The sequence below is a fragment of the Piliocolobus tephrosceles genome, chromosome X (genome assembly GCF_002776525.5).
Source record: "Piliocolobus tephrosceles isolate RC106 chromosome X, ASM277652v3, whole genome shotgun sequence".
Taxonomy (NCBI): Eukaryota; Metazoa; Chordata; class Mammalia; order Primates; family Cercopithecidae; genus Piliocolobus; species Piliocolobus tephrosceles.
The window spans coordinates 33,868,697-33,888,895 of record NC_045455.1 but is presented as its reverse complement, the minus strand read 5'-3'; positions in this window follow the sequence as shown (position 1 = coordinate 33,888,895).

Here is a 20,199-nt window from a genome sequence, read left to right as displayed (position 1 = left end):
TATTTTATAGAAAGTGAAATTTAAGAGTAATGGACAAGGATATTTGGCAAAATAATTTTTTTCTTTTTTCTTTTTTTTTTTTTTTTTTGAGGTAGGGTCTCTCTCTGTTACTTAGCCTGGAGTACAGTGGCATGATCACAACTCCCTACAGCCTGGAACTGCTGTACTCTAGTAACCCTTCTGCCTTAGCCCCTGTGTAATTGGAATGATAGGCACACACCACCACGCTCAGCTAATTTTTTTTTTTTTTTTTTTTTTAGAGACAGGGTTTTGCAGTGTTGCCCAGACTGGTCTTGAGCTTCTGGGCTCAAGTGATCTAACCACCTTGGCCTCCCAAAGGGCTGGGATTACAACTGTGAACCACCACACCCAGCTTGCAGAAAGAATTTCTAAGCAATGTGTTCTGGACACTGTATGCTTCTCTTGACTGCTTATAGTAAAATGTAAAAATATATAAATGAATTAAAGAAAAGTTTATAATTAAAAGGGAAGCAAAACTTAAACAATTAGAAAACTCTCAGCCTAGCCATCTAAAGAATGAGAAGTCCTGTTTAGGAGAGAAATCAGGGTGTGGACAAACAAATTTAAATCAGGGTGTGGACAAACAAATTTATGATAGGGAGATTAGAATGAATCGAAGAAAGCCAGAAGCTTTTCATTAAGACAATGAAATAATAACCCTAAAGGCATTTTGGAAATCTTTCAGGCTGTCACTCCCATCCCAGGCCCAGATAAATTGGGCCTTGAAGGCAGAAAAGTTTTAAGTAAGGGCCCGGTGTGCTCTTTGGATATAGGGCTCACTGCCCAGGGCCACATCAAGACTTTATTCTCCTCTTTGCAGTGCAAAGCTTTTTGCCACCCCAGGTGCAATGCAGACTATTGCTTTGGAAGGCACAAGCAGTACACCTTGTTGGCATGATGTCGTCCTTACTATGAAGAATGTAGAGTGTACAAGTGGTGGAGGGATGGCTACTTCCACCTAGATTTCAAAGGATGCTCTGGAGAGCTTCACTGCTGAGCCAAATAACTGCCACAGGGTTTGGGCTGTTGCAGAGAGTTTGGTTTGGGCTGTTGCAGACAGTTTCTACTAGGGCAATCCTTAGTGAAACCATGGGCTCACAGCCACTGTGAGCCACCGTTAGGACAATGTGTAGTGGAACCATGGAAATGGGGCTACTTCTGAGACCCCAGAAATACTAGCATGCAGTGTTACATACAGGAATGCAACTACAATGCAGATATCTTAGTCTGTTTTGCATTTCTATAAAGGAATACCAGAGGCTGGCTAACTTATTTTTTAAAAGAGGAGAGTTATTTGGTTCATGATTCTGCAGGCTGTATGAGAAGCATGGCACCAGCATTTGTGTCTGATAAGAACCCCAACCATGGCAGAAGACAAAGGAGGAACAGGCATTTTATGTACATGCAATGGTGTGGGGAGGGTGACACACTCTTTCAAACAGCCAGTTCTTGCTTGGACTAAAAGATCAAGAAGTTACTTCTCACCTCTACAACAGCACCAAGATGTTCATGAGAAATCTGCCCCACAATGACCCAAACGCCTCCCACTAGGCTCCACCTCCAACAATGGGAATCAAATTTCAACATGCAACATGAACAGGACAAATATCCAAGCTATAACAGCATGAGAGGTGAACCATGGGGTCCACCTAGCAAAGCCGCAGGTGAGAAATTGCCCAAGGCCTTGGGGGTCCAACCTCTACACAAGTGTATTAGAAAGGCAGGACGTGGAGTTCCAAAAAATGATTGTTATTGTGCCTTACAATCTAATTTTGTTTGATTCGTTTGGTTTTGGATAAACTTGGGACATTTTATCCACCCTTTTTTGCCTATTTATTTATTTTGGAATGGGACTATCTAGCCTATTCCTCTCTCAACGTGGTATTTTGGGAGCACATACCTTGTTTGATTTCACATATTCATAGATGGAAAGCAATTTGCCTCAGGATGATTCATATCTTGAGTCTCACCCATATCTGATTTACATGAGACTCTAGGCTTTTGAGTTGATGCAGGAAAAAGGTAAGATTTTTGGGGCTGTTGGGATGGAATTTATGTATTTTTCTTATGAGAAACACATGAATTTTCAGGAAAAGAAGCAGAATGCTGTAGTCTGAATATCTTTCAACATTTATGAGTTAAAATTTAATCTCCAGTGTGTGGTATTAAATTGTGGGGCTGGTAGGGAAATGACTAAGTCATGAGGTCTACACCCTCGCGAATGGATTAGTGCCTTATAAAAGGGACAGAGAGAATTAACTTATGCCCTTTTCGTTCTTCCATTCTTCTCCCACATGAGAAGTCAGTATTCATCCCTATTTGACCTTTCCGTCCTTTATACCTAGGTGAGGACACCTAGAAATATGTCAGGTATGAGGAACAGGCCTTCACCAGATACCAACCTGACAATGCCTTGATCTTGGACTTCCCGGCCTCCAGAACTGTGAGTAATAAATTTCTGCTGTTCATAAATTTTCCTCAGTTATTTTGTTTTAGTGGCACAAACAAAGACAGCAGCCTAATCTATACAATTTAGTAACTATCTGTTGACTAGTTACTGTGTAAAGAGATTGTGTTATTGTAAGAAATGTTCTTTGCACATTATATCGAAAGTCCACGCAATAAGAATCAGTATGCTAATTAATAGATGTCACGTGATGCACAAAATTAATGAATAAAAAACACTCTAATGAAGATCTAATAATCAGTAATAATAATGTCTATTGTGTGCATGCATCAAGTTCTTACTACAGTAGATTTCCAGTGTTCATTGAAGATAATTAGAATAAAGACAACTTGAAAATTACATTTAGGTAATTTAAACAGCACAGAAATCAAGAGTAAATGAAACTAGAAAATATATACAAATTTGTACTTGGGATATAAGCTACTAAGGAACTTTGTAAAATGAGAAGATAAATATGATGATATTACAATTCTCAAAGTGATGGCAATTGGGTTCATAACAAGAGTTATTTTAGAGGCATATAATGGTACATGCCTTATTTGTGGTGCAGGGCAATCCTCTCAGGGCAGGGGAACCCTCTCCCTCCAGCCAAGGGAGGTGGTGAGTGACCTTGCGACCCAGCTGGGGAAACTGTGCTTTTTCCATGGAACTGCGTAACCCACAGATTGGAAGATTCTGCTCATGAACCCACGTCACCAGGTCTAGCGTTCCAACCCTGGAAAGTGTATATTCTTACAAGCAAGTGAAGATGGCAGGTTTAAAAATAAAATAAAGCTAATGAGAAGGATAGTCATATGTTGTATGGTGCATAAATGGAAAATCAATAGGTACTTTAGATTACTACAGTATGTTGTGGCAAATCCGTAGAAATTTTCTAAATGAATGATTAATTTTAGGAAATGTCCATTACAAATATTTTTAAAATTTAGTTTTAGGTGATGATCAATACAATTAATACCCTCAAAATTGTGAAAACTTGACGATGACTCCATCAGAGATATTGAAAATGTATTAATCTAGAAATAAATATTAGTTTTCATTTTTTCCATTTAATTCTTTTATTTTATTTATTTCAGCCAAACTTTGTCAATGTTTGGAAAATAAATAAATAATCTTTCATTATAAATCATATAAGCTAATCTTCTAATCAGTTTTTGGATATTTGTCGGAAAAAAAATGTGTCAAAGGAAAGAAAGCAAAATGATAAAAATGCTTTATTGAAAGATGGCCTGAGGCTTGGGATATGTAAGCATTTCTAACACTTTGCTGCTACAATCCCTAACCTTTCCCAAAGCAACACATAAATAGAAAGTTCTATGTGGTGTTACTGGGCATTTTCAATTTATTGAGGATGATTTCTCAGACTTCCTTTGTTTTTCTCACTTTGAAAGCATTGAGGTTTTCTGGAATATGCTCCTCTAGTGGAATTTGTCTATTTTTTTCTCATGATTAGAGTGGAGATTTGGGTTTTGGGGTGAAAGATCAAAGAGGTAAAGTGTCATTTTTATTATATCATATCCAGGATACACATTATTATCAACAGGATTTATAATTTTTGATGTTGACCTTGATCAACTGGCTGAAGTAGTATTTGTCAGGTTTCTCCATTACCAAGTTAATCTTTCTCCCTTCAACCTCTTTCTGTACTATTTTGTTTAAAGGTAGTCTCTATACATAGCTCACTGTTAAGGAGTGAAGAGTTATGCTCCCTCTTTTCCATGTATTTTAAATAAAATATACAAATAAAAACCATTCTTGGTTTATGGGCATAGCATAAACAAACCCTTAGTTTATAGGCTGGATTTGACTTGCAGGTCATAGTTTGCTTACCCTAGATCACTGGTTAATTGTTTTTACTATTTGTGACAAATGACATATACAGAGTGTAAAGATGGTATGCAGTAAAATTTATTTCTGAGTCTTGATTTTTACCTCAGTTGCATTTAAGTTTAGAATATACTTGAACTATAATTTTAAGGGTATCTTTTATATTTATAATTTAACACATGATAAATATACTGCAGATACGTGGTATAAAGTAAAAAGTACATATTTATTTTTTATATTGTTAGGCAAATGCTTTCACAATAGCTACTGAATGAATGCATAATTTTTGTGATAGGAAGAGGGTTAGGAATTTATTCTTTGTCCACATAAGGATTCTTATATCTTTTTGATTCTGCCCACATTATCTGCACTTTGAAATGATTAATTCTGTATAAATATAGATGTGTTGTTTATAAATATAATGCAAAAAAATCTGAAAATTAGCATTATTATATTAGGAAGAGGAAATAAGGTACTAATTTATCCCTTATAAATTGTTGATGATAGTAAGGAAGTATTTTTGATAAAATTTAAACAAATTGCCCCATTGGAAAATAAATATAAGATATGCTGTAAAACTAAAAAATTATAAACACTAAATATGCTTAATTTCTAAAATGCATAAAATCCATGCATTTTCTCTATCAGTTTTTAATCTATCTTTCCTATTTGTCTATCTATATCAGTACTTGCAAATAAAATGTTGTATAAAACAAAATTCTGCAGGTCTCCAATTAATCCCCTCAGTAGAAGTAAAAGGCTTCAAAATAAAATTAAGGTGCTCTTTGAAGCTGTGATAAAATTCAAAGAAGTGTGGCAATTTAAAAGCTTTCATAATAAGACAGAAAGGTAAGAATATTTACTAAGACAGGATTTCAGATGTAAATACATAAAATGACTCATGGTGAGACAACTGACATTTTTCAGTTTATATTTATCTTACATGTTTCCTTACCTTTCTTACATGTTCTTACCTTTCTTACATGTTTCAAACCTTTATTAGTTTCTGTAAGTGTAAATATCTCTAATGACATTTGGTATGGTTTGGCTGTGTTCTCACCCAGGTCTCATCTTGAATTCCCATGTATTGTGAGAGACACCAAATGGGAGGTAATTGAATCATGGGGGCAAGTCTTTCCCATGCTGTTCTTGGGATAATGAATAAGTCTCATGAGATCTGATGGTTTTATAAAGAGGAGATCTTGCTGTTTTTGGCTGCTGCCATTCATGTAAGATGTGCCTTGCTCCTCCTTGCCTTCCACCATGATTGTGAGACCTCCCCAGCCACATGGAAATGTAAGTCCAAGGAAAGAAAAAAAAAAAAGGTGGGAGGAGGTAGGCAAATGAGACAGACCATTACATTGCTTTGAGGTTTTGATTAGCACTCACTGAATCCACATGTTGTATGTGAAAATGAGGGGGTAAAAGAACAATTACTTATTCATGTCATGCTTAGTAAATCTGCACTTTACATAAGAAAAATACAGAGCAGAGGAAGATGACAAATATGTATTCCTCTACGGGGCGGAGGCGGCGGTGGAGGGAGGATTTCTAGTTTCCTCTTGCCTCATGAGGATAAGCTGTTAATTTTTCATTGTCAGGGTGAGGGAGGCTATCTGGGGAGATATGTAGCCTTCTATCTTATAGCTGTATGTTTAGGAACAAAAGGAAAGGCAGTTTTCTGCAAGCCTCAGTCTCCAAGCTTAACTGTTCCTTTTGGTATAGTGAGTTTGGGGTCCCGATATTTTATGTTCCTTTCATATCTATTTTTTTCTACATGTAATTTCTTACCCACCGATCTTTTATTCTGTCTTCAAATTTGAAGTTGATAGCTCAAATTCTTTGGCTTCTGGGGAAAAGCTATAGCCTGAAATTCTCTAAATAAATTAATTTGGTTTTGTGGTTTAACTGTTCTCTATGAGAGTGATCTGATCTTTGCCCTGAGGCACTTGAATCTTCTGAGAATTTTTAGCAATAAATGGGAAAGCTACACTCTCATTTTTGTCTTGGCCAAAATGTCGAGTTTTGATAGAGTGTTGCCTCTCAATTATAGCTTTTACTGTTTGAGCTTCATAGCATCAAAGCCCAAAATTTCAGAAAGTGTTTACTTCATTTTATTTCTGCTGTTCAGCAATCCCTTTCTTCACTCATCTTTCTGGTAATGCTTGATAAAATTTAGTCAATAAAACCCCAAAACGCGAACTTTGTTTTTTGACCTCTTTCCCTACAGCTACAAAATAATTGGACATGCAATCTGCCTCACAAGATATTTCACAGATAAGTTGTTGCCAACCATTCCACTACTGCTCAAGAGTGAAATCTACAGCTTTTCCTAATTGTATCCTCCACTTCCTATAGAGAAACTTGTGTCACACAATGACTTAATTGAGGTGGCATTCTACTGAAAGCAAGACCTGTGTTAGGCAGGCAATGCCAGATAATGCTGTAGTATCAAAGAAACCAAAAGTATTAGTGGCTTAAAATAAGCACGTATTTTGTTTATTCTTCATGTCCAACTCAGGTCCTTGGTTGAGCTATAGTCTACATTATTACTCGAAGTCCAAAGCTCTTAAGGATTCATGTCCTAGAAGGCTCAACTACAGTAGAAGCCAAAAGAGAAATCGAGAACATTAGATGGTGACTTTTTCACGTTTTGTTGGTTACTACTGGTTAGATGATCATTAAAACAGTCTTCAACACCTCCTCAAACCCACAGAGCATCAGAAAGGTTTTTTCCTCTCTGCATGTAAGCCCCTGACCTTCCTTTCCTAAGAGGATTTATTTTAGGGAATTTGTGATTGTAAATTATTTGTCTGCCCTTTTGAGATGTACATCTCTTTCACAGCCACTTTTACAACCCAAAATGATTTTTTCCCAAGGATCTGGGAACCATCCTTTTGAAATGTAAATATCAAGGAAAAGAGTGATCTTATCTCCTAATTTACATGTGAGGTTAGATGCCTAATTTAGGTGAACACCTCCCTCTACTGCATGTTGTAAATTTGCCTTCTGTCATGAAAGTACAAGAAAGTTTACTTTTCCTTTGGGTAAAGTCAATTCGCAAACACAAATGGCCTAAAATCCTCCCACTTACTTCTTAAAAACTCTCCTCTGAGCACTTATGCTCAGACTGAGTTCTGACTTCTCTCCCCTACTGTAAATAAAGTCTTCCTGGCATGTTTAACTTTGTCTGGTGCAAATGTTGTGTTGACAATGGAAACAAGTAATTATAAGAATGGAAAAATAATAGGGAGAACAAAAGAAACATTTAGTGGACAGTGCTGTCTCTTTTATAATGTACTAGAGGCAACAAGTCTGTACTCACCATATATTATACATATAAAACACTGTCTAAACCTGAAATTCCAGAAATTAGTAGAAAATGTATACCTCTTGTAAGGTAGGTTTATGGCCAATTTTCTTAATTCATGGGGGCTAAACCCAGGATGAAAAGAACAGTGATTGAATACAAAAGCCCCAAATCTAAAATCTACCCATTTCATAGACACTAACATTTTAGAAGGGCCTTTAGAATTAAGTAATTTTTTTTTCAAAATGTTGTATTTCTTTCTCATCTGTACCACCCATATCACTACATTAGTTTCTTCTGCACATATCTAAATTAACTTCAATATGTCTGTAAGAAGTTTCCGAAAGCTCTGGTTACTCGGATTCCTGGCTGCTCCACTCTTAACTGTCTCATATGCAATGCATTGAAGGAAATCACAAGCATGCAAATAGGGCCCAAAGCCAAGTCAAACAGGCTTAAACAAGAAAGATTATTATTTGGCTAATATAAACTGAATTCTAGAAGTATATTAGCTTCAATGTATATTTGTGTCAGCAACTCGATGTCAACTTTTTGTTTTGCATTTTCTGGCATTAGCATCATTCTAAGGTTTGTTCTCTTTTACAAAATACCTGCAAATCGCTTCTATATCTTCGTGCAATCAGTGCCACAAAGGAGCAAAAAAAGTGACTTCTATATTCCTCCAAAAATACAATATGAATAGAAATACAATCCAATTAAAAAAATATTTCCAGAGATTTCTACAAATGTCTTCTCTTTTTTCCTCAGAATTAATTGAATCATGGCTCGCATTTTTAGCCATGGGAAAATACTTTGCCCAATAAATCAGGCTTTGACCACTGTTTTGTCTGGAAATCTTTCCCTAAAATACTTCAGTACTTCAGTGCTTTTCTAAAGAAGGAGAATGGATGTTGGTCTATGTAACTGTTATCATTTAGCCAATTTACAATAAATAAGAATTCATTAAAATCATAGCCATACTAACACACATTTTAGAATTTTCTTTTTTATTCCAAACTCCTATTCAACCACTTTTCTCTCATATCCAAGAAATTCATATATTTGCTTTTGCCTAGCCATTTAGTCAATGCGTGTCAAACTCTATTTTAGCTTTTACATATGGTAAAACAGCTTTTACAAATTGTATTTATTCACAATTTAAATTGTCTACTTGCTTTGCAAAAATAGAAAACACTGTGTCTATTTCTTCTAACCATAGATAGCAAATATTCTTTTAGAAAAAAAGAACAAAATCAGGGCTTCTCAACTCTATAAATTCCACTACTTATTCACATAACACTGATCTTGCAGGCTTTTTTGGTGTCATCTTGTGAAATTCAATTTATGTTTACAAATTTGCCATTACCAATTCAGTGCAATCTTTATAAGTTCATATTTTTTCTTCTTGGAAAATTCACTACCTGGGTTTTTTAGTGAAGGCATGCTAATAGTAGTCTATCACTTTTGTTTGCATGCAATGTTTATTTTGCTATTACTCTTGAAGGTTAGCAGAAGCAAATAAATAGTGGTGGGTTGACATTTTTTTCCTCAGAAATTTGAAGATAATCTTCCACTGTCTTCCTTTTTCTATGGGTCCTGTTGAGGTCCCTTATGATTTAATTTCAGGTAACCTGTCTCTTGTTTCTGGTTTTTGATAATTTCACTTCGTCTGGGGTGATCAAATATAGTATTTCCATGTGGGGATTTAGTAATTTTTGTTCTTTTAGATATCAGAGAAAATTCTCAGTCATTATTTCTTCAAAATCACGTATTTTCAGGGTGAGTGGTATTTTCCAGCTTTCTTATGTGCCCAGTATCATATCTGATGTAACATTTCTCCTACATTTTAAAAAGTTTCAATGAAATACACTATAAATAAGAATTTTAGAGCAGGTGCAGTGGCTCATGTCTATAATCCTAGCAATTTGAGATGTGAAAGTGGGAGGATTCTTTGAGCTCCAAAGTTCAATACCAGCCTGGGCAACATAGTGAGACTCTGGCTCTATAAAATAAAAAATAAAAATTAATAATAATTTTAAAATTAGACATGATACATTAGAAAAAACGAATTTTAAGACTAAAATTACTTTTAATTGGAAGAGCCACAATTACTTTTGCACTAACCTAATGATTTGTTAGTCTTCAAGTTTGTTTTTTCTAGATTCTACCAATGTCTAATGTAGTAATTTGTGAGAGACTTAAACTGTGAACACGTCTCTCACATACTTCAGAAATTAAATCTGAAAGAATACTGCAACTAAACTCTGTCTTTGTCAGACCCATTACAATGTGAAGAAACTAGTACCTCCCTTTCAAAATGAGTATGTAGGGGGCTATTTGATAAAAATAAATTCACTTGGACAGAGCAGGCACAGTCAGTCCTTCACCCCTTCTGATCTTAGGGTGTGATGAAATAAATGATCCATGTTGCTGTCTCTGCTGGCCGCTTGGTGAAACAACCAGTTTTGTCATGCACATTGACTAAGTCTTGGGGTATGAAAAGTGACTATGAAAAGTCATTCTGAGCACCTGCAGACTTAATCCCATTTGGAAGTCACCAAAGCTAATGGCTTGCTCCCTCCAGAATAATAGGCTGAGCTCTCCTTAGTACCATTTGAGCCACAAGAAGTGTCTGCTAGTTGGGCTAATTTGACAAAAATATAAGACAATTGGGAGAGAACAATACTGTAGTAAAACTCAGAGCAAGCTATCAGATTAGCCTATATAGAAAGTGGGTATATCATTCATTCAAACCTGGCTAAAGTGTGGTACACAGACCAGCAACGGGGACATCACCTGAGAACTTGATGGAAATGATTGCTCCCAGCTGATGCCTGTGCTCCTGCTCTTCAAAGTTAATTTGAGTAGCACAAATTTAGTGCACCATATAAATAAAACACTTTTAAACAAATACACACATTTTATTCCATTCATTGCTAGCACTTTTCTTTTGCAATAAATACATTCAACAACAATAAGCTTAAATAAATAAAGTACGGTTTAATAAAAACTCAAGTACTTCATATTTATTTTACAAGAAAGTTGATTCTAAACTGCTAACTTTCACAACACATCTGGTAACTTTTACTGTTTACCCAGACAAGTATAGTAGTTACTATAGAGGACACAAGTGTGATAAGAAATCTTCAACATCTACTTCAAAAGTTTCCTATTCTTTAAGGAAGATAGTGCTTCTATCCAGATAATTGAGACAGGGAACTTTAAAAGATACATTTACATATTACTCTGTGAAGCATGACTGCATTCAGATCAGAAGGGGTTCCTCTAAATAATATTCCATAATGAAGTTGGTTCCCATGCATGCTGTGACAGAGTTTTTGAATTTTCTTTTAAATCATTGTTTATATGCCTTTCTATACTGATTATTCTGTTCTTTGTTGCATCTGATATACATTTAGATTATGTCTTTGACATTTGAGTTGCTTTGCAAACATTTAAAAATCAGACAGCCCCAGTGAAGATTCCTCATTTCAGTCTTTCTCATCATCTTGCTGTCCTCTACTGATGATACTGTGGAGGTTTGTGATAAAACACTACTAAATATTAAATCCTATTCCTTACTAGGCCTTACTTTTAGTACATCTTATGTTTGTGTTAGTCAGTTTGCATTGCTATTAAGAAATATCTGAGCCTGGGTAATGTATAAAGAAAAGAGGTTTATTTTGGCATATAGTTCTGCAGGTTGTACAGGAAGCAAGCTGTCAGCCTCTGCTTCCAGTGAGGCCTCAGGAAGCTTACAATCAAGGCAGAAGGCAAAAAGAGCAGACAGTGCCACATGGTAAGAGAAGGAGTTGAGGGGAGAGGTCCCAAACTCTTTTAAATAGCTAGATCCCATATGAACGCACAGCAAGACCTCACTCATTAATGTGGAGAGGACACCAAGTTATTTATGGGGGATACACCCCCATGACCCACGCACCTCCCACAAGCCCCCACCTCCAACATTGGGGATTAAATTTCATCATGAAATTGTGAAGGGACAGGTATCTACAGAGTGTCATTCCCTCTCTGTCCCCCAATGTCTCATGTCCTCTTCTCACTTGTAAAATTCAATCATCTTTCCAACTGACCTCCAAAGGCTTAACTTGCTCCAGGCCCCCCAAAAAAGTCTCAAGTCCAAAATCTCATCTGGACATGAGTTTGTTCCACCTATGAGCCTGTGAGATTAAAAAAGCTATTTACTCCCAAGATACAATAGTGATACAGTATTGGGTATGCATTCCCATTCCACAAGGGAGAAATCAGCCAAAAGAAAGGGGCAACAGTTTCCATGAAAGTCTGAAACCCAGCTGGGGAGTCATTATGCTTTAAAGCTCCAAAATAATGTCTTTTGACTCCATGTCCTGCTTCCACAGGCACACTGGTGCAAGGAGTGGCCTCCCAAAGCCTTCCTCAGCTACTCCCCTGTATCTTTCCAGGGTGCAGCCTCTGTGACTGCTTTCATGAGTTGGAGTTGAGTGTCTGCAGCTTTGCTAAGATCCGAGTGCAAGCTGCCAGTGGCTCTACTATTTGGGGATCCGAAGGGTAGTGGTTCCATTATCACAGCTCTTCTAGGCAGTGCTGTGGTAGGTGCTCCATGGGAGGGCCCAATCTCATATTTCCCCTTGGCACTGCCCTAGTATAATGTTTCTGCAGGGGTTTCTGTTAGGCTTCTGCTTGAATACCCAGGCTTTTTCATACATCCTCTGAAATCTAGTTAGAAGCTGCCAAGCCTCTTTCATTCTTGCATTCTGAGCACCTGCAGACTTAATGCCACCTGGAAGCTACCAAAGCTGATGGCTTACACCCTCCAGAAGAGTGGGATGAGCTGTACCTGAAGCCATTTGATCCACAGCAGGAACTGGAGCAGTAGGGATGACTCATTGTTCTGCAAGCTGTACCAGAAAGCATGGCACCCACATCTGTTTCTGGTGGTCTTCAGAAAGCTTACAATCTTAGCAAAAGGCAAAAGGAGTGCAGGCAGTGTCACATGGTGAGAGAGAGATCAAGGTGGAGTGAGGTTCCAGACTCTTTAAACAATCAGATCTCATGTGAACTCAGAGAAAGAACTTACTCACTACCACGGGGAGGGCACTAAGCCATTCATGAGGGATCCTCCCCCATTACCCAAACCCTTCTACCAAGTAGTACCTCCAATATTGGGGATCACATTTCAACATAAGATTTGGAGGAGACAAACATCCAAACTATACTAATGTTTATTGAATGTAATTCTGCAATAAAATTATCGAATTATACATTCATTAGAATTATTGTTTATGTTCCATGAGCTCTATCATATTGTTTGCTTCTTCTGGAATTGCATTCTCTTAAGTATAGAACTTAGAACGTGATAACATTGAGTAAATATTGAATGAATAAACTGATAGATGAGCAGATGAGTGAACAAACGAGTAAATACAATGCTTGGAGGCCAAATGCTACATTTAATTGGTCTGCCGTGATTACTGAATGAAATAATGAAAATCCAAATAATGTTTGATTGATAACTTTTTTCTTATTGTTATGATCTAACCTAGGGCAGCTCAAACACTCTATATGAGATATGCATTTTCTATTTCTAAATCTGTTCCATAAGTTTTTGTATGTTTGATTTATATTTGTGTATCTTTCCAAACTAAGATAAAATAGTTTATAATCAAACCTTGTTTATAATGGTTTAAAACCTTTTCTTATTTGTTCATATTATATGAATATTATCTAGTAAATAAATACATTTATCCATTTAATTGCTAATTCAGATATTCAAAATTATTCATTATAATTATACATAAAGTACTTATTTCTCATAGTAAATTTATATATTTCATTTGTGACAAAGTAGAATAGAATAATTTCTAATAATGATATATGTTCTCAATAATCTAAAATATTGTTTTCTGGGAGAATGAAAAGATAATAATTTAGGGTGGCCAGAAAAAAAATCTTCTGGAATTAGATGACATTTAAATCAGATGAGAGTAAAAATAAATACAATCACATATGAGGGGGAAGAGGGGCAAAATAGAGACAATAGGAAGTGTAAAATTCTGAAGCGCAAATTTCCAGAAACAGGAAAAATAATCATTTGGAATATTTCAAGAATAGAACAATGCTCACTATGATTTTTATACAGAGAATGGACAACAGGAGAAATACTAGAAGCTGGAGGAACGGTTAGGGGGCCATTGTAATTGCCCAGTAAAAAGAAAGTTGTGGCTGCCCATGAATAATGGCTGAGTTAATGGTGATACTTAATGAGATTTAGTGTATGTTTCAATAATATGAAAACAGAACCAGATGAGACATTGGATGTGCAAAGAGACATATATTAGGTATCAAATACTACAAAAATTTTCAATATGGGCCATTGATGCAGATGAAGTACAGGTCATAGAATATACTCCTCCATTTCTTCTTTATATTTTTCTTCTCTTTTTTTTTCCTTGTCTCCTCTCTCTATTCTATTTTTCTCTTAATTGGTAGGAACTAGTAAACTGCAAGCAAAATTGTTGGTTTCTGGACTGATGCATTATGTAAATAACAGATATTTGGATCCAGCTTCTGGATTGTGGGTTGGCCTATGATAAATGCAGTTAATTTTGTTTTCAATGTCTGAAATGGACTTAGGTAAGTTGGTACATTTGTTCTAAAGAATAAAATACTTTATGCTGACTTGTAAATATTTCCTCAAAGAAGTATTATTTTGGAGCAAGAGGCAAATATAGAGTGAGCAACGATGAAATTACTTTCAATAATGCAAAAAGCTCAATCTATAAAAATATTCTTATTTCAACTTCTTTCTTTATAGAGTTCTGAGATTTTTTCTTCAAATAATGTATGTTTTCCAAACCAGATCTAACTTCCCAAAATAAGGATTTGATATGGTTTAATGCTCCATTTTGGAGGTGTTATTTAAATAGCATATATTTTTAAGCTTTATATCTAGCAAGCATAATGCTATATTATATAATAATATGTAATCATTAATATAAAATATATAATAATTTATTTCTAAACTCAAAGAATTATGAACTGAAATTTGTATATTTCTTTGGATACTTGTTCATGATATAGTGACAGATATATAAGAGAAAAATACTAGAGAATATTCATTAAATACTTGCTAAGAAAAAATTCTTTTGTAAAAATGTCTAATTTTAATATTGATATTTTAAACAATCCAGAAATCAGTATCTTTCGCACTGACTTATTCTGAATCTTGATAGTGTTGGCCTTGAGACTGATTATATAAAATTAGATGAGAAAAATCAAAAGGATAGAAAGCTTAAAAGGAAATAGGTTTTATTGTAATCTTATAAGAAACTTTCTGAAGTCTAAATAAGTTACCCAGTCTATTATTTTCCAGATAATTTCCCTATGGCTTTCTTCAAAAAGAATTAAGAATTAAGACAATGTAAATCTAGCATTGATAACTTTATGTTTGAGTAAGTGGGATTGGGTATCTTTGCTTGGTTTTGGAGAATTCTTTTAGATATTCTACACACACAACATTAGTAATAGCCTATAAACAAATAAACGACAAACACATAATGATCTCAGAATGAAATTACACATTTGCATGTAATCATTTTGTGTATACCCTATTAATAAATCATAATGCCAAATTTAGATTAATCTATCAATACCTCATACTTTCATGAGCTCATTAAAACATCTTAGATTATATTTTTGATATTTTCTATTAAATTCCCTTAATAGTCTCAATGTTGTTTTTTGTTTTGTTTTGTTTTGTTATGCAGATGCTCTATTCTTTCTTGCATGGTAATCTCTAATTCACATTTTCCTGAGAAAGTGTCCGTTCCTTCCAGATTTTCAAATTTATTAGCACAGAATATGTGACTACTTCTCCCATACTTACTGGAATTGATGCTCTATCCATTTTTATATTCATCTTCTGATTTCTGATGTTGTGAATGTGACTTTTTCTCTGACATTTATTTTCTTTATTAGATTTTCCAGTAGTGGATTGTGTGCCTTAAAAACAAATCTTTTAGTTTGTGAGGTGTAATTTGATAGTCTACCTTGAGCTCTTGTTAGTTACCTTTGTTCAGTTCTTGAATTAATGTTAATTCCACTATTTTCATTCATTTCTTCCTTTATAAACAAATTCGTGTATCCAAATTTGTCTAATCTACATAATTTTTACTATGTAAAGTATATGGTTATTATTTTTAAATACCTCTAATTACAATTTTGCATTTCTTTCTAAGACAAAATTTTGAACTATCTATTCTATTTTTTCTCTTTCATTTGTTAAATGTGTGCCTGTTCCACTTGCCCGCGGGTCTGTTAAAATATTTATTAATGGTTTTTTAAACATTCTGGATTGGTCGGTAGGTCTAGATCCTGAATTATTGTTAAATGCCATATTTGTAAAGAACCGTGAAGGGTTTGAGATTTTACTTTATTTGCAAGATAAAATGTTAGCCTGTCAAAATTTCATGGATTTTGTCAAAACACACGATTCTTGGGTTGGAGGCCAAAGCAGTTTATTACACATTGTAAAACAGGTAGCATGAACCATGTAAATGTGCCTGTTCCACTTGCCCGCAGGTCTGAAAGGGGTCACGTAGGTGAGCCAAGATAGACGTCTGCCTATGCAGTGGTTTATATTATTAGAAGTAAACTCAAATGATATACAGAGGGCAGATATCATATCTGCCCATTTTCTGGAGAAAGATAATCTTATTTTTCTGATGCTGTAAACAAACCTGTCCTTTCCTCTCTAGGGAGACCATGTATCTATTTCCTAATGCTATTGACTCTCCAATCATCAGATAATCTAGAACAATTGCAAAAAGAGTCTCTGATCACAAGACCTGTTAGAAATGAGAGAAATCCATAAATAACTACCTCTCAACAGTATTTTCTCTGTATTTCAAATATTGCAATATTTATGTATTCATCGTATAAATAATCAGTTAGTAATGGTCACGTGTGCTCAAATATATGTTAAAATATCTCAATGTTCCAAAGTAATATATATTAGCATAAACATGTGTATATATTTCAATGTTTTAGTTCTGTTTTCTACCTACTTAAATTCTCAGAACAAGAGAGGTATGGCGATTCTCTGAATTCCTTATAGGTATTGACATATTGATGTGAATATTTAATATACTTATACATTTGCTTTAGTTAAAATATATTATAAAATATATATAAGCAGCAAAGTATAAATAGAAATCATGGCACAGTTGTCAAGAATATCAGCTATGAAAGCAAACCGTTTAGGGTCAAATTTAGTTTTCAATGTTTCTATCTATGTATACCTTGGTAAATCATTCAATTTTTCTATATCTTTTCTTCACCTGTTAAATGAAGTTCATAACAGTTAACTGTAAGGACTAATTTTTATAAAGTCTACAGTAATTGCAACTATAAGTTAAATGTACTTATGTAGACATTCTTAATTTCCCATAATATTTCAAACATTTTCTGTATTCACAGACAATCAATTCTACTCTCTTGATAGTGTTTATATCTTGAGGAATGAAAATATTTTTAGATAAATTAAAATAACCCACCATCATATTTTCAACCTATGTCATAGTAATTTTATTTATCTATAGTTTAGAGAAGCTATGTCTCTGGTTTGGGATAGTATGTTGATGTAGTAAAGTCACTTATCTTTTGAAAAAGACAAACATAAAGATTAAGAAAGTGTTATGATTTTTAAGTCAATTTGATAAGAAGGAATTCTCTGTAGGCACGCTGAATCAGAAAATGAGGCATGTGTGATATTGTTTGACTGTGTCCCCACCCAAATCTCATCTTGAATTGTAGCTCTCATAATTCCCACGTGTCGTGGGAGGGACTTGGTGGGAGGTAATCAAATCATGGGAGTGGGTCTTTCCCATACTGTTCTCATGATAGTGAATAAGTTTCACGAGATCTGATGGTTTTATAAAAGGGAGTTCCCCTGGGCATGCTCTCTTGCCTGCCTCCATGTAAGACAAGCCTTTCTCCTCCTTTACCTTCTGCCATGATTGTGAGACCTCGCAAGCCATGTGGAACTGTGAGTACATTAAACCTCTTTTGCATTGTAAATTACTCAGCCTCAGATTTGTCTTCATTAACAGCATGAGGACAGACTAATACAATTCTATTTCCTTACTCATCATTAATAAATATTTCAGATTTTAACTAATATAATTCTTGTACTTAAATTAATTAAAATTTTTATGGTCCAATCTAAAACTTAGTTAAGAGTTGTAAATATTTATCGGTTTTATAAATAGTACTGTTATTTTAAGCAGAATGTTTTTAAAAATTGGTAGGTTTTGTTTTTAAATTCTTTTTATTCTACATGTTCTGAAATAAGCTACTAAAATTCAACTATTTACATGGATATGAATTTGAAGTAACATATTTTTAAATATTGTTTGCCCAATAAATGCCTTACATAAAAATTCCAGTCAATTGCAAATTGGCTCATTACTGGGAATAGCCAACTCTCCTTAGAATTCTATATCATTTGGTCATTTGAAGGTAATTACAAAACTACTTTCTGCTCTATGAATTGTGGCCTAATTAAAATTGCCTCTGGGCAGCAATAGTTCTGATGCTAGATAAGCAGTATTTTCCCAGATTCCCTCAATACCACTATGTTCTCTTAACTTTGCTGATTTCATGTGTTTCCTGCCAACTCAAATTTTTTCATATTTTAATATGACTCAATGCTGGAATAAAATCTTTCATGGGCAAAAATTCAACAAGCCATCTTTTGACAATGGTAATAAAAGAAAATTTATAAAATTGGTAAAGGCAACTATCATAAATAAAAATGTATACATTTTATGAAGAGGGGACACAATTATAATAAACACTTGGTATGTTTTGCTCAAGTGTAAATTAATGAGAAAGTAAGCATGTTAATTTAATGGCTACTCTTTCTAAACTCAATGTAACATAGATACACATATATACAGTAGGTTTAAATACATTTTCTAAGGATTGTTGTTTTCTAAAGAAATAACACTTTCAACACTTCTGTGGTTGGTTTTTAAACAGCGTAAACTGACATTTACTTAAAACTAGTGTCACAATAAATATGGGAAAACTGTATATGGAGTTATTAGAAATATGTTCACAGGTTCCCAGGCATGTTATATATAAATCATTAATCCATAAATATAGGGGAGTTTTCCATTTTATAAAAGAATCCACCTTAAAGAAATCTTTAAGATTTTGTGTTCTGTGTGACAAAGCATACCAAAAAAGAATTGCTTAAATTAACTTGTGTCTTTTTAGGGATTCAATAGTGGTTATTATGCGATAAAAGTTGTATATTCATAATAATTTATATACAACTAGTTTATGCCACATTCATTTTATGTTTTAGAAATATATGACCGCACCACAAATTTAGTTTTTGTACAGTAAATATATTTTTATTTCATTTTTAATTATAAAATGTTCTAATCAATTGAAAAAATATGTGGCTAATGACATAACAAGGAGCCATATCTTTTCATTTAGTCTTCATAGATTATATAAAGTCCAACTTATTTAAAATATATTTAATAAAATGAAATATTGAGATAGTCCTAAGCACTTTTTACCATTTTCTTTCCATCAGGAATACCATCTTTCTGAGTTTTCTCTTCCTTTCTTGTCTAAACAAAAAATAAAATAATTTATGAAAACATATAGAACTGTGCATGAGCACATACACATGCAGACACACATACTCGTGTGTGTGTGTGTGTGTGTGTGTGTGTATACATTGGAGGAAAATCACACATGAAAACAGTGATTATCCCCTGAGAAAGAAAAAGAAAATTAGATTGTTGAATTCTGGCCTTCCAATAGCAACAAACTGCTGCTATTGGTTACCAGTATATTTTGTCACTTGAAATATATTTCTTTTATTCCTGTTATATCCTGCTGCTGATGAAAGTTATATTGGTGTTGCTTCCATGTTAATGATCTGCTCTTTCTATGATGCTGTCAATATTTATTGTAAGTCAGGTAGTTTCATCAATATGTTATTTATGTGGATTTAATGTTTTTATATTACATTGCTCAGGACACAGTGATTAAGCCCGGCTTTCATCTAATATTTCCTAAGGACTTCCTATGGGTCAAGCAGCATTCCAGGTGAAAGGGCACCCTGAAAAAGCAAGACATAATTTTTACTCTTACCAGGTGCATAGGCTAGCAGAAATAATATTGAATAAATCAATACGTCAAAATCTATACAATCTGAAATGTTTTATAAGTAAATTTGTGCAAATCTAAAAGAATGTTTCTTAGAATGTGTATCATTCTAGTCATATCTGTTTTCTGCTACTGGATCCTATTAAATTCATTTTGAAGCTTTTCCTTCTATTATCAAAGTTTTTACTTTATTGTTCATATTTGCTTTTCTGCTTCGTGAAGCCCAATCTGTTTTTCTCAATTCCCCTCTTTTATTTGTCTACAAAGCTATTTAATTTTGATCAGGGTGAACTGATATGGGCAAATGTTTATTATTCAAATGTGTGTGACTTTTGAGGTAGATATTATCACAACTGCTCCTTAGAAAGTAAAAATGTCTAGAATTCTG